Source organism: Palaemon carinicauda, chromosome 43 (assembly GCF_036898095.1).
Source record: "Palaemon carinicauda isolate YSFRI2023 chromosome 43, ASM3689809v2, whole genome shotgun sequence".
NCBI lineage: Eukaryota > Metazoa > Arthropoda > Malacostraca > Decapoda > Palaemonidae > Palaemon > Palaemon carinicauda.
In genome coordinates, this window is record NC_090767.1 from 19,800,093 (window position 1) to 19,816,693 (window position 16,601).

Sequence of the window (16,601 nt, forward strand, 5' to 3'; positions counted from 1 at the left end):
GTATGTTTACACAAGATGAGTATCCGTGTACCTATACCATGTGATCGGAAGGTGTACTCTCTATAAGACACTTGGGGTGTCATTTCAGTTTTGTTGTCTATTCTAATTTCTGTAATGCAATATCATAGAAAATAAGTCCAGTTTAAGAATATAGAATATTAAAAAAAGCATTAGAATTGGCCATAAGTTACACATTCCTTTCATATAAAAAATAATTGTATAAATAATAAATTCCAATTAAAATTTAATTCACCAAACTAAGAATGTATTATAAATGTGACCTCAAACTTCAAACACATTTTTTCCATATATTTACAAATCAAATATTTTGATTACAAAGAAATTATTTATTTACTTCACTACTTTTCATGAAATGGACCTGTTTCATTCCTCCTGAATAAGAAATACTTAGTGTGTGCTTAGTCAAACGATTGAATAGTGAAATGAAGTATTTATTCAATTGAATTACACAATAGTTAACCTGAATTCTACATTATTCATATCATAGCATCAGAAGAATTATGAAAAACTGAAAAATGTAAATGAATCTTCATTAATGATCAGATGTCTATAATTTACTTAAATGTGACGAGTCGCCAACGAACGCACGAGTCTTCGTTTCGAGCACATTTTATTAAACCAGGTTTCGAAAACTTCCGAGAAAGCAGCAGGACCAAACACACGTCCGATAAACATCGTTTACACGCGATGCTTCTCTGATGGGCGAAAGACTTTGGAAAAGGGGGTGACATCCGTCCGGGGTACTGTCCCGACGTCCGCTAAACTCACCCCAGCGAGACGCCGGATCGAACTAGCGTTGCATTCCCCCGAACAGACGAGATAGCACAGGCAGCGTGCCCGCCCAGGCAAGGCTACGAGAGACGTGCTTAAGGTACTAAGGTAACCTTCAATACCATAAGACACCAGTCGGATACCTTCCTGGGCTGGCAAATTACTGCCTGACCTTTACGTAATATCAAACAATCTGTACATAAAGTTATTTCCTGCTTGTTCTGTTAACCAAAAGGCGAGATTTATTTATAATGTCCCTTTCCAATTATGCGGTTTTAACAAATGGCCGTCTGAAATCTCTGATTGTCCTTGATATTGTATCGGTTTGGATATCTTCACAATGATCTTCATTTCAACTGGCTGACACAGCGGCAAATTCCAAACAAGGAGGAGGACAAATTTCAAGAGAAAATCCTCTATCTGTGCGAGTAAACTTTCTAGGAATGAAGCAAATCATCCACTATTTCTACAATATTCATCAAACTTCATTAAACAGACAACATATTAGGAATAGTGCAAAAGGAACAGCAACCAATTTGGGCGAGGATATTAACCAGAGGATGATAAAGTCCCACGAACACGACTAATCAATTGGTAATAATTGTGCCAAGACTCAATAACAGATTTCTATTTAGGCTCTCAATAAGGTAATATCATAAGTCCTTTCTAAGTCATCTCCAAGTCATTTCTATTCATGAGGAAATGTTAAAAGTCCCTGTCTCCACTAGCAGATGAAATAGGCAGAGATCATCCAAATCAATTTGATGTCAACATTGTAGAAGCAACGAGAATATAACAAGATTGAAAAATCCTTTACTCCTATCTTGGTGTAAGAACAAGCTTCAGTCTTGCACCAATGAGATCTGGATTTAGGAGTTTGGGCCAAATTGCACCAGGGTAAAATGGGGAAATATAAAATGTAGAGAAAAAACAAAAGAGGATCAATCAATATGCGATATATGGTTTTATTCAACAAGCAAGACAACTTCAGTGTGCCCCAGATCAAGCACACACAAAGGTGTATGGGTATTGGGCAACGAAACTCCAACCAGAATCGCTAGACATAGACCAAGATTGTGAGGACAACTGTAGGCAAATCCAAAGGAAAATGATGGGAACTTGTCACTTAATAAAAAGCTTGACTTCTTCACAAACCAATTTAACAGACGATTACCTCAAAAAGACTTGAAGGAAGCAAGCTACTATACACAGTAGGACGTCCTTCTAAAACCTCATCCAATCAAAGCTCATATGACATTAGAAAGGATTTCGATTAGCAAATAACTATAAACGGTACTTCCCCAAATGAGACAGAGCAATAAGTTTATTTTCGTAAATGTAATGAGAAGAAAAAAAGGTATCAATGGTGTATGATTCACCAATGCCAACTGAAACAGTTGATCAACTGACCAGAGGTGACAACAGTCTCTCTCTTCTTTTCATTTTACGAGAAACAGAATGGCCGCACATAAATACACAGTTGGTAGCAAGGGAACAGAATAATGGCAGAGTCTTTTATCGAGAAGGAAGACAGAAGAACCTCGAATTAACGAGACAACGAATAGCATTTTCAGGGAACAAAAAATTATATACTCAAGCCATAGATAATTAACAACTTATTCAAGGAACATGAAATGAATAGCATATTCAAAGCAAAGACACTGAATAGCTTTTTCATGCCATGGAGTGTATGAATATAGTATGAATAAATGCATACTTTATTCAGAGCACAAACAGACAATAAACCTGAGAGAGAGAGGTCAAAGCAGACTGGAGTCTCAGGCATAAAGGAATGCTAAGAACTGAAAGATCTGACTTCAGAGTTAAAAGTTAATTTTATAGGTTGATTAAGAGGAGTCTAAGTGTCACCCTTGACAGAACCTAATGAAGATATATAAGATGCATGGAGAAGAAATAGGGGACCAGCTGCTCCACAGTACATCACTTCATTCGACAAGCAAGACAATAGTTGTGTACTACAGACTTATCATGCACAACAAGCAAGGAAACAGACTCACAAGCGACAAAGGACAAGCACTTGCCATAAAGCTTGAGGCCTGCACTGACCGATTTGACAAACGACAACGTCAAACGATTCAAAGCAAGCAAACTACTATGCGATGGTAGAGACGGACAAGAAAGCGTTTTGAAGTATTGAATTAAAAGCTGAACATGGAAACGACTGGCAAAATCTAACCGAGGCCCTTTACGTCAATAGGCGTAGGAGGAGATGATGATGATGGTCACCATTCTAAAACCTTGTTCACTATGAAAATAGCTTCACTGTACTCTTGCAAACAAGAGACAGTGATAGGTTCCTCTTGGCAAATGTAGAACATCAACAAAAGTTATCAATATTATCACCAACCCAACAATGGTGATCAACGTCCTGTTGCACCAGTCTCGTTTCTTTCTATTTTACGGGAAACTGGATGGCTATAGACAATTTCGCCAACTCACAATTGAATTAATAATCACCAGAACAATGGAGAAATGATTTATCAACAATTTGCAACGGAACAAATACTATATTTATAGAATTGAAAATAAATAGCATATTCACAGAAAACAAAGTAAACAGCATAATTTTGGAATAGCCAACATGCCTTATCCACTGCACAAACACAAAAATGTTTTTCAAGGCACAAACACCAAAAACCCCAGCTGACAAAAAGGTTAAAGCAGACTTTATTCTCTGGTATACACAAATACCAAGAATCGAAGAACCTGACTGCAAGTAATGTAGCAGTTAACATCACAGTCAACCTTATTAGCATGACTGAATAGAAGGTCTTCTTCATCATTTACGAGGAAGACAAAAGTTTAACCTGTATGGAGGCAAACAGAAAGCTAAAGATCAAATGGGGTGACATAGAACTGGACAATCACACCTACCCAGTCTTCTTAGGCGTCACCCTTGACAGAACGCTCTCCTTTTAAGAGCATACAAACAATAGCAAACATAAAGTAGCAACTAGGAACAGCCTCCTCAGCAAATTCGCCAACACCAGCTACAGAAGAACAAACCCTGAGACTCTGAGACAAAAAGCCCTGCCACTCTGTTACTCTACTGTGGAGTAGTGAGCATAAGTGTGGGCCAAGATCATGCCATGCGCATAAGGTAGACCCAGAGCTAAATAAATCCTGTCGGATTATTACTGGCACCGTAAAATCAACCCCTTTACGATCTTTACATAAAATAGCCAGTATCCTACCACCCGACAAGAAATGCCAGCAAATACTGAAAAGAATAAACAAATTAATGACCCCAGGCATCCAGTGTCCAATCACCACGAAGAAGGTGACGACTGAAATCCCACCAAAGCTTTGCAACAGTGGATGGACAAGAACCAAAACGATCAGCTGCTCACAGGCTAGAGAAGTGGCAGGAAGCGACCAATGGCCATCCCATGAGGTGTTGCCCAGCCCAAACAAAGGCCTGTCCAGCGAAACAACCCTCACCAGGAAGGACTGGGTAACCCTGAACGGAGCAAGGGCGAAAGTGGGCAGATAACCACCACAAATGGGGTTTAGCCACCAACCCTGAATTCCCATTTAGGACAACACTACAAACAGCATAACACATCGTACGAGGGTGCCCACTGGGCCATCACTGCTCAGGTCAAGACCTCAGAGAGGCAAAGGACAACATCCTTCAGTGGGTTTGACATTGGAGCTATAAGATATGTTGTCTTGTAAGACAAAAGCATAGCATGGCAGAGACTCTTCCAATATTTGTCAAGTGATGAAGAGGCATAAAATATCCATTTCTAGACCATCACTGAAAACACACAAGGATTTCAATCTGATGTACTGTAAGCAGCTATGAATTAACTCTGCAAAACTAGGATGTAATAAATCCATCGAAAAACCCCGCAAGTGAAGGGGAGAAAACCAGCAAAATATCCTTCTAAGGTGACCTGACACTTTTGCAATGCAGTAAAAGCACCAAAGACTGCATCTTGAGAGTACATACCAAGGTCAAAGCCTCCAATACATTTGTCAAAACCCAGGACTGAAAAGGAGCAATATAGAACATATTTCTATAAGAAAATCTTGTGTTTATTACTTTCTGACTCCATACAAAGACAGGATTAACCTCAAGATTCAATTCTGACTAAAGGCAGTCTTGACTTAATAGCAGAAACCAATTAGGTCCAAGAAGAACCAAACTATAGAAGAGCTTTTCATAAAACAAATACTTGAAATACTGAGCTGCTTATAAATAAATCTTAAGGAAATACAAGGAAAGCTGACATCCGTTTTACTTTGAGTCAACACAAGTGGATAACACCTTTTGCGATATGGACAGGAAGAAAAACGAATTTCTGGGTGAAACAGAAGTTTTGGTATAGATCAAGTATTAAAAATACCAAGTCATTTACAAACCAATCAGAAGACAATGAAAGATATATTGAAAGGCATTTTGCTTTGATTTAACACAAGTGGATAACACCTTTTGTATTATAGACTGATAGCAAAAAAACTTACAGAATAAGACAAACTCAGGAACTTGTCATGAATAAGGAGGGACACTTCTGACATAAGAGGTGAGATTTTCCAACAGGGAAAAATAGCCCAGTGTGGAAAGGAAATCCAAAGATACGGCGGAGATGAATTTCTCATTACAGTCTACAAAAATTACTCTCTCTCAGTTTTGATTCGCAAGACTGACCAAAACTAAGAACATGAATCAGCAAAAAACTTCTACAAAGTGGATGAGACGACAAGTTTTTTTATCCAACGCTTCTTTATCTCTTCTCATCAAGTTCGAATCATCACTATCTATTTTCCCATTGATTCAGAGGTCAGATAGACCAGTGTTCTGTCTTAATATTAACTCAAATGAACTATATTCTTCTGACTTATTATTATTACTTTTATTATCACCAGTTAAGCTACAACCCTAGTTGGAAAAGCAGGATACTATAAGGGGTCCAACAGGGAAAATAGCCAGAGAGGAAAGGAAATAAGGAAATAAAATAGTCTGCCCGAGTGTACTCTCAAGCAAGAGAACTCTAACACAAGACAGTGGATGGCCGTGGTACAGAAGCTCTGGCACTACAATGGTTTGATTTTGAAGTGTCCTTCTCCTAGAAGAGCTGCTTACCATAGCTAAAGAGTCTCTTCTACCCTTACCAAGTGGAAAGTAGCCACTGAACAATGACAGTGCAGTAGTTAACCCTTTGAGTGAATAAGAATTTTCCAGTGTATTGTGGGCAAAGGAAAATGAGCTGAAACGGCAAAGGGATCCAATGTAGTACTATCTGACCAGTCAAAGGACCCAATAATTCTCGAGGAGTCATTGCTTCTATCTCCTCTAAATTAGCCGTCTTACTCCTCCTATTTTACCGCATTCTATTCTAATTAGTTTCAAAGATAAGTCTTGTGCAAGTCCTACATGAGTGCAGTGTAGCAATAGGATGACATATCTTGATAAACTATTTTATAATCAAAATATGATAGACATCTGTCATGCCAGCTCACTCTTTGGGGGCTTATAACTTGCATGATAAACTGACAGAATGGAAACTGACTGACAGTGACCAAATAAAAAGAAAACTCATTATAAACTTATCAATCTCTTATCTACCTCAATCTGATAAGAAAACTGAGTTCTTTTCTAACTCCTCCTCTTAAAAAAATTTTGAGTTTTAAGAACATAAAATTCTTGTTTGATAATTATTTTCTATTGATTTCTGTTCTATATCAACCTCTTGTGTTCTAAATGTTCTGGGCATGAGAACAAAATAAAAAGCTTGAACATTATTAGCATAATGTACGGATTCCAAAGTACATCATGTTTTATCCTTTGGCAGAACGACGGAACAATTTGATTTCCCAAAGCACCAGACTCTGTTATACAATCTTAGTAAACTTGGCAACACAAAAATCTCCATTGATAACTACCAGATAAAAAAGAAATATTGAAGAATACTGTATATTCTCTCCACATTACAAGTAGATTTACAAGAACATAAAAACTCTACTTAAAAATCAGAACTTCCTGGGAACATATTCAAGAAGAAACACAACCTGGCTTTAGAAAAGCCCTCACACTACACATCAGCAGCATATAAAATCATTCCTCATCTATAGAAAGACTCCAATACACGACAAAGACATCGTCATATTGAGCCTCCATGATTTTTTCCAAGACTATAATTTCTACACCGCTTAATCGAACAAAAACCAACGAGTCTACTCAGAATCAGGAAGACCATTCACATCGCCTTTCGATGCAGATAAGCAGGGAATCAAAATACACAAACAGATAACTTCATATTACAAAAGGTTGTCGCATCAACTCAAGATGAACTGATGCCACAGAGATGCTTGTTCACTTTCCCTCACTCGATCGCCCACAGAGGAACAACGCGTGCGATGTATCGGACATGTATAGGGTGATGCCGGTCTTCTCTCTCGGAAGTTTTCAAAAACCTAAATGTAATGAAAAATGTGCCCAACTCTTCCATGTCCTTCGTGGGACAAGTCGCAATCGTAAATTAAAAATGTCTGAGAATTAACAAATTTAAATTCACATTCTTTGCATTTTTCGTTTCTTTTAGATGCAACGGTATAATTGAATTGAATTAGTTAACTATTTTGTTTTCACCTGAAAGTGATTCTACATTCCAAAATTCTTACGTTTAATTAGGCGTACACTAAGTGTTTATATTCAAATTTATTAAACAAATATTTCTCATAAAAAGTAGACAAATATTCCATTGTAATCAATCTATTCAATTATAAATACACAGCCAATTGCCTGACAAATAAAGTCACATTTGAAACACACTATTATTCAGGTAAATATCTTAATAGCAGAATATATAAAGTTTATCCAAGTATTTCAATTCTAAAAGTAATGTGGAAAACCCACAGCCAATTCTTTTGCTTTCAGAAGACTATGTTCATAAAATCTGGACTTAGAATCTACTTTACACATCACTACAGGAATTAGAATATACGGCAAAACTGAAATCATCTCTAGACGATATCTGATAAGGAAGACACCTTCTGTCCCATGATAAAGGACACAAATACTGTACTTGCGTTTTTATCATACTTTCCACGTATCGTATTTCTTCAGACCATTATCACGTAACTTTGGAATTAATGACTGTTTTATCATTAAAAGGAATACTAATTAGCATTGTTATAGATGGTCTTTGATCGATGAAAGTCTACAAAATATAAATAAACTTATTTAACAAGTCATAATTTCATAAAACAACGTTGCATTGTTATTAGTGGAATTTGAAACTCTGACAGTCAGTCAAATTACAATTGTGACTCAAGATTTTCCTCAAATCCTTTTTAAGTTTTAGATTACCTTTATTTCAGTGACATTAAAAAAAACACCTTTTAGAATTATATAACTACGTAAGCTTTATATAAAGGATAGAAACTTCAACAGCTTAATCTCAAGCTATAACTTAACTTTCTTACCTAAATCGAGACAACCAATTTCAGTTAATATTAACCAATTGGAAGACGACATAGCGAATACATTCTCCCAATAACAAAAACAGTTATCAGATAATCAATTTTCCAATTCAGAGATAAAAGACACATACCACAATAGCAACGGGAGTAACTCCGGCACAATCTGACGACTGCACGGCCTCTGACAAGCAGGGAGGGACGTCTTTAGTATTGCCTTGCGCGTTCCGTGAGATCAGCCCCTTGAGGTGCGGCCACTGGCCTTTATTTCTTTCCAAATCATCTACATCTACATCTGGAAGAGAACTCAGACTTTAGACTCGATACAATGGCAATGTCAGTTACAAAATGGTATTTCGTTTGGCATAAGACTGGAATCGTGTTAGGCATGATTAAGACATTTGACTGAATTTCAAATCTTATTAATTAGTTTTATGTTTATGCTTTAGTATTGGACCTATAAATATTATAATTAATAATATTTCAATCTAATCAATTCATTTAAAATTGTTTTATCTTGCTTTTGTTCTATAAGAATTAACTACTACTGTAAACATATTTTCACAACTTGGAATAAAAATGCAACATTGTACATCTACCTTCATACTCATTAACTAGCAAACCATTACTAATACATTTACATACAAAAAACACCTAGACGTTTCTGGTCCACTGCAGGACAAAGGCCTCAGACATGTCCTTAGTCATGTCTGGGGTTTGGCCATTTCCATCGCCACGCTGGCCACTGCGGATTGGTGATGGTGGGAGACTTTAGTCTGATCGCTCACAGCAAACCAAGCTAGTATGAGTGGCCCTGAATAGTAAAACTTTAATCATGGCGATACACAAACCCTTTCACCACGTTGAGGTATCCCCACTGAGAAAAGGATTGTACGCTATAGCTACATCTAACCAATATAACAATTTATTAAATGTATCGAACTTGCTTCACTAAGGCCAAACTAGAATATAGCTTTCTTTGCTAACTTGTAGGAGAACCATAATAAAAACCATTGCATCATCTTAATGAGTTTAACATATAAAGAATAAAGTCTATATTCTTCAGGGTCTTTTTAGTCCCGCTAGTCTCATATCTACCCATTTTCTTTAGTTACCGTTCCTAGTTCTTTCCCTTCGTTGATATGTCCATAAGAAATAATTCTCAGTCTTAGAATGTTGAAACCCAGTCTTATACCAAAAGAAATGACAGATTTTAAACATAAACTGAGTTCAACATAAAAGTTCTCTTTAACAATAATCAAATTAAGTCACAAAAACCTTTTGATACAAAACTCGCACTGCAGCAATGAGCAAAATCCTATACAGTACAGCCTTATAAACATCGTAATATTCACAATAATAAAATAGTTTTAAAATACAAATTCTCAGAAAATTATTTGTATTTTTCCTAGCAATATAAACCAGAGTTATTTATAGGTGTTTAATCAGTTGTTGCTTTTCCAAGAACAGAATTTCAGGGACTTGCGAGGTGGATGAGGCAGGAAATATAAACGACTCAGGTTGGTACAGTTAAGAAAAATACAAATTATCTTTTGAACTCTGTCGTTTGTTCCTTTGCAAATACAGACCCTTGTCCTATATAGGGGAAATCTTCCTCAGGGGAGAGGACGTCCCAGTGCTATGTAAGGCATCTGTCCGACCCTTTACCCCCAGATAAAAAAGATTATCATGAAAAAAGAGCCAAGGTCATGATGTCAGGCCTCATATATAATCAAGAGATTAGTCCACCATCAAACACTGTTATTGTTATTATTATTTGCTTGCTAAGCTACAACCCTAGTTGGAAAAGCAAGATGCTATAAGCCCAAGAGCTCCAACAAGGTTGATAGCACAGGGAAGAAAGGAAATAAGGAAACAAATAGAACAGTGTGCCTGAGTGTACTCTCAAGCAAGAGAACAAGAGTGAGTATCCTGTTATAAACAATTTATATGTAGATTTCTCATATGTATAAAAACATATTAAGTTTGTTCTCCCCTGCATAAGTGGTTTTCTATACTTATACTCCAAAGGGAGGACAGGTCAGTAGATTGAAAATCCAATCAATTTTTCTTTCACTCCACTGAAGACGTGACAATACGTAAGTCTCTCTGTTGAAGTATGAGCTTCTAAATTCATTGTTATCAGCCACCACTGGACCCAATGAGAATGTATCTCGTGATCTGTGGGTGCAGTCCTTCAGGTAGTGTGCGGTGAAGCAAGTTACATCTTCCAAAAATGAGCACTAAAAGACACCTGAAATAACGAGTGATTCCTGCAGAATGTTAGAGTCAAAGAAACGTCACGGACATCAAGGTCTTTGGAGGGGCTCTAGCCGACACTTCTCCCAATGAAAAAACTCAGAGCACTTCTCGTTAGTAAAGAGATAGTGTTTCTAGATATGCTCTCTAGGATTTGACTTGTTATTACAAACAAGTTGGGTAAAAACAGGCTTCAAGGAGAAGTCCCCGGCAGGAACAGGCGTACAGAAGAAGTCCTCGGAAGGACCAGGTGTCCAAGAGAAGTCCTCAGAAGGAACAGGCATCGAGGAGAAGTCCTCGGAAGGAACAGGCGTCGAGGAGAAGTCTTCGAAAGGAACAGCCGTCCAGGAGAAGTCCTTAAAAGGAATAGGCGTCCAGGAGAAGTCCTCGGAAGGGTTCCAGAAGAAGTCCTCGGATGGAAAAGGCAAACTGCCCGTATCGGACAGGGTAACAAATTGCCCCGTCACCAGATAGTTCCTTTTAACACAAAAATCAGGAGGGAGATCAAATTGGCATCATTAATAACAAGATTTTCTGATCTTATCCATCATTTCTTAAAGGATGTAGGTCGACCTCCAAGGAGGAGCTTCAAGAAGAACCTTCAAGGCCAGGTCCAGCTCTCATACATACTTTGAAGCATTTGTATTCATCATATCTGAGAGAGAAAAACACAAATGCAAGCATAAAGATTTGAATAGTAGTTTGAGCAGACAAGTGTGTTAAGCACAAAGAACAGGATTAAACTGTGGCAATAGCTACTTCCGCTTGAAGTGGGTGAGATATTGGCAAGCAAACAATATTGCCAGAATCCCAATAATTCCTTAAAACTCTGGCCATGGAAAAGCAAAAACGGAGTAAACAAGGGTTTGTATTCTTGTAATAATAATCAAGCAATCACAACATAAGCTAATGCTACCTAGTCAAAAATAAATTGCCTGAAAAACATTCTATGATAAACTTATTAAAAATCTATACTTTTGTAAATCCTCTACACTGCTAAATAAAGAAAACAAATGAAAAATCTACATTCAGATAAGTAGTAATCTAACAATATAAAATCAGATAAAAAAACTACTGCATTACAGATTCCCTTTTTTGTCTAAAGCTGAAGTTCATAACATGTTTTTCTGATCTCAGCAAAAACATTTTGATTCAAAAGTCAATAGAACATAAAACATCATCCCACTTAATCTATCACTTCAATGTCCTAACCTCCTGAAGGGTGACTAAATATATCATGCGAAAGAGACCAAGTATCGCAGGCTATTGCTCGAACAATTAAGATGTCACAAAACTAACTTGAGGTCACTTGATATCTAGAAAAATTCAATCAGATCTATAATTATTAAATTTCAGAGACTAATCAGGCAAATATATTAAATTCAAGACTAAAAGATTACTCTATTTGATATCAGTATCGCTTTGGAAAAATTAATAAAGTTTAAATTTCAGTCTCTCATTAAACAATTAAGTTTTTTAACCTATCGAATAACATTTCCGAAGCTTTATCTTTTTCACCGGCACTTTGACCTGTGGTTTTCTCAGCCTAATCTCATGAAACGGACACAGAAACAGTCTTGGCTTTAGTGTGAACAAACACCTTTTCCTACTACAAGAAGAAGAAGAATGTCTTCTCTTGATCTACGAGGTCAAACTTGTGCTCACAGCTATGAAAATCCCGACCAAAATTTGACTTCTAAACAGAACTCAAAAGATTTTGCTCATTTGCTGTAATGGGATTAGACAGAATATATTTATATATACAAAATCCTACGATGATTATTAACAGGCAGAACACATTTCTAACACTCGAAGTTATCTCGATTAAAATTGGTTAATATTGATACTTCAAAACTTCTCTCTCGTACCGTAGTCAACTATCCATCTGGTTCAACTATTGCCTAACATAAGTCTAGCTATCAACTAACCTTATCTCATATGGTATTTGACTATCCAACTATCCATTCCCACAACTCAAGACTGACTACTGAATAGCCTAAACATTTGACTAGCCATTCTGGTTATGCTATCTTATAACAATTATATCCTGCCTTGAATAATGACTTCCATCAAAGACTAATCTTCCTAAGAACATAAAATGAATAACTTTGTTTGATATCGTCTGCTATAATGATAATGATAATGATAATGATAATGATACCCCCAACTCTACATTGTTCTCTGAAATGTCTCAGCGAAATCCCTGGAGAGAGAAACTCTACATTCAACCTCAGAAAACTTTTATATTATTTTGCTTAAATATTTAATCTGTGATTTTATGAAATTTTTAAATAAGTGCAGTATTTTACACTTTTTTATTTGATTTATTCTAGAATAATCTTCATCACATGGACTTGGAGAAAGAATATATAAAGGAATTCTCACTGGCAGAAATGGTAAGAGGTGGTTGGTCGTCCCTATCTAATTCTTCATGTCTCGCACCTCCTCTGGCGATCTACAAAGCCTACGTTACATTGTGGGGGAGTCTACCCCTGCCGTCAGACTTACAAGCCCCGGCAAAGCAGCACATACTCAAAGACCTACACACCGCAAGGGGAGTCTATCCCTTGCCATCAGATTTACAAACCCCGGCTAAGCAACATGTACGAAAAGACCTATACGTTGAAAATCATGTCTTTAACGCGTTCCAACACTTGCAGCCACTACTTATGCCTCAACACACACACACTCTCACTCTCTCTCTCTCATGACATAGAAATTCCCCAGATCTGTATTTGCTGCTTATTTTCAATTAAGAAATGCTGTGAATGATCTAGGCGAGAAGGGGTCTCCCTGTCTAACTCCTTTCTCAATTGGAATTTTCTCACTATCGTCATGTAGTTTCAGGATTGGTAAACATTCAAGTGTGAGTTTAAAATAGAACCTTTGCTACGTCAAAATGTGTTCCGTCTGCTAATAATAAATCTAAACATGAAATACAATAAAATACAACATACATCAAATGCACAGAGAATGGCAGCGAGCTTTTTAGAACAGCCAATGGATCACAAACTCTTAATGTACCCATTATAATAGTCACCATTAATATAAACATAATTAAATACAATGGAATTCTGCCAATACAGACAGAGTCTTCTTTACAGGACTGTGATGTCGATATGTCTAACTGTGTGTGTAATACCAACAATGTTGAACCTTTCACATTGTACTAGAATTAACACAGCGTCTACAAGAGTGATTTTGAAATACTTGGCACTGAAAAAAATAATGAAGACTGTTTTAAACAAGAACTAAACTGTTTTAAAAAAGGAATACACTGTTTTAAACAATATATAAACTCTAATTAGGTGTCCTTTTAAACTCGGCAAGTAAAACAATAAGTGAACTTAATCAAAATTGTCAAAGAATTTTTTACCGGAGTCATAAGACTTTCTTTTCTCATACAAAATATTTTCAAATGTTTTGCTTCTGGTGTTGTTATATTACTTTTATTTCTTTAATAAATCTGATATTGAATTCTTTATATGTATTTTCATTATTTCGATTATTATAATATTAGCTGTTTTAATTATTATTATTATTATTCTAATTATTCAACTATTATTTCAATTACTTTAATTTGAAACAAAAATTGATATTACCATTTCAATTATTCCTTAAATTATTATTCGAATTATATCAATAATTATTACTATTTCAGTTATTATTATTATAATTTTAATTATTTCAAACATCTTTATTTATATTATCGTTTTGAATATTCCTATCATTTCAATCATTATTATTATTATTTTGAAAGACAAAATTTGAGAAAAAAACTGCTCAATAGATCAAACGAAAGAATGTATGTATTTCTTCATAACTAATTTAGGAATAACCGTTTGCAATTCACTAACGTCTCAAAGTTAAAACGGAGAGTCTAAGTATAAACAAAAAATGACGATAAAACGCTTCTTCCGAGTAATGAGAAATTAACATTCACTTTCTAGAAACGACAAAACGGACGGAATTGAGTGAAACTATTCCTAAGACGCTTTTTTCTCTAGAAGCTGAATCGGACCTGAACCTTCTTCTGAGTTGGATGTTAGACCTGATTCCACACCAATGAATTTACTTTTGGATAAACTTCAACATCTTACCAATGCAAAATATCTTGAATTTCAAATATATACTACAGTACTTAACACAAAAAAAAACGTTATTCCTTATATATAAAAATCTTTAAGCTCGCTGACATCTCCGTACATTTCTAAAAATAACAAATTTCAACAAACAATATTCATAGAATGTAAATATGAAAGAATGAAATAAATTTTACATAAACCTTTCATACATTTCAGAGATTCTCTCCTTCGGATCTTCCACAATTCCACGAGACATTCTACCTTACGTGTATGTGTATATATTCACAAGCTCTCAAGAATAAACTCAATTGTTAATTAGCAAAGTAGAATTTTCCTCTAACATTTTGCATTATTCAATTCTTTCATTTGGACCTAAAATACACCTATTCTTATTCGAATAAAAAACCCAAGACTTCACCGAAACGAAATTAAGAAAAGGTGTAATTATCGATGCTCTCTTGATTCTTGATAAAATCGTCTATGGATTCTTCATTGATGTTGTTAAGTCTTCTACTGTACTTCGTACTGATGTCGATAATCTGAAAAAGAAAGTTAAATACTTCAGTCATACTTCTAAGAATATCTCAAGACAATAAAGATAATAGAAGCAATTATACATTACTGAACTTTTGAATAATATCTTCATCATTCATTAAAGCCTAACTGTATAATTCTAAACTCTAGGAAGAATTAATCTTGAGAGTTATTCACTTTTCTAAAGTTTGCATTGCTTTCGATTTTCGTCTTCATTCACCATCAGGAGATGGAGACCGCTGGGCCATCCTATCATCTAAATGTGACATTTTCTCACAAACACAACTAATTGCTTAGACAAAGTCTATACGTATACATGTGTAACAGAGTATTCCTTTTAATATCAAGGTGTAGACAAAGTCTATACGTATACATGAGTAACAGAGTAATCCTTTTCATATCAAGGTGTAGACAAAGTCTATACGTATACATGAGTAACAGAGTAATCCTTTTCATATCAAGGTGTAGACAAAGTCTATACGTATACATTTGTAACAGAGTATTCCTTCTAATACTAAGGTGTACTCGTAGGAATTCAAGTGTTAATTTATGTTTTTGTAACCTACATAATAACCAAAGTCCTCAATGCTCTGTTTTACATATTTTGGAGTGAGTAAAGTCGACGGATCAATGGTCTAGTTTGCAAATTGTGACGAACAGGAAAACCTTTTGTTTTATTTTCATAGTTGAAATCTAATAAGTGAGCTATTTCTAAGTCTAGGAATATCAAAACAATTAATTAACTTTCTGTATATAAGCATTAACTTCTACAATCAGAAGACTATACTACGAAGTACACTACATTTCTTTGTATCACGAATACAACGCCCACAATTTAGATTGAATTCTAATGATTTGAAAGATATGCAGACCATATTAAGAATAACATTTTGGTAATAAATCTGTTTCATATTATTATTATCATTATTACTAAGCTACAACCCTAGTTGGAAAAGTGGAAAAGCAAGATGCTATAAGCCCAAGGGCTCCAAGATGGAAAAATACCCCAGTGAGGAAAGGAAACAAGGAAATATGTTATTTTCATTAGTAAAATAAATTTTTGAATATACTTACCCGATAATCATGTAGCTGTCAACTCCGTTGCCCGACAGAAATCTAAGGAGGGATACGCCAGCTATCACAATACTAGAAGGGGGTGTACTAACAGCGCCACCTGTGGCCAGGTACTCAAGTACTTCTTGTTGACACCTCCTCAATTATTCCTCGATCCCACTGGTTCTTTATGGGGAGGAAGGGAGGGTCAATTAAATCATGATTATCGGGTAAGTATATTCAAAAATTTATTTTACTAATGAAAATAACATTTTTCAATATTAAACTTACCCGATAATCATGTAGCTGATTCGCACCCAGGGGGGTGGGTGAAAACCAGTGAACAAGATTAAAGGATAGCCAAGTATCCCCACATTTCATATAACAGTTATCTCTAATAACAAATGAAATAATAAGTACCTGGTAAGGAAG

At 35.7% G+C, this 16,601-nt stretch overlaps 1 long non-coding RNA gene across 1 annotated transcript in view; it reads right to left on the reverse strand.

Moving 5' to 3' along the window:
- LOC137633440 (uncharacterized) overlaps positions 1-16,601 on the reverse strand; it is a 376,441-nt gene that overhangs the window by 87,487 nt on the left and 272,353 nt on the right. The window lies entirely within an intron of this gene.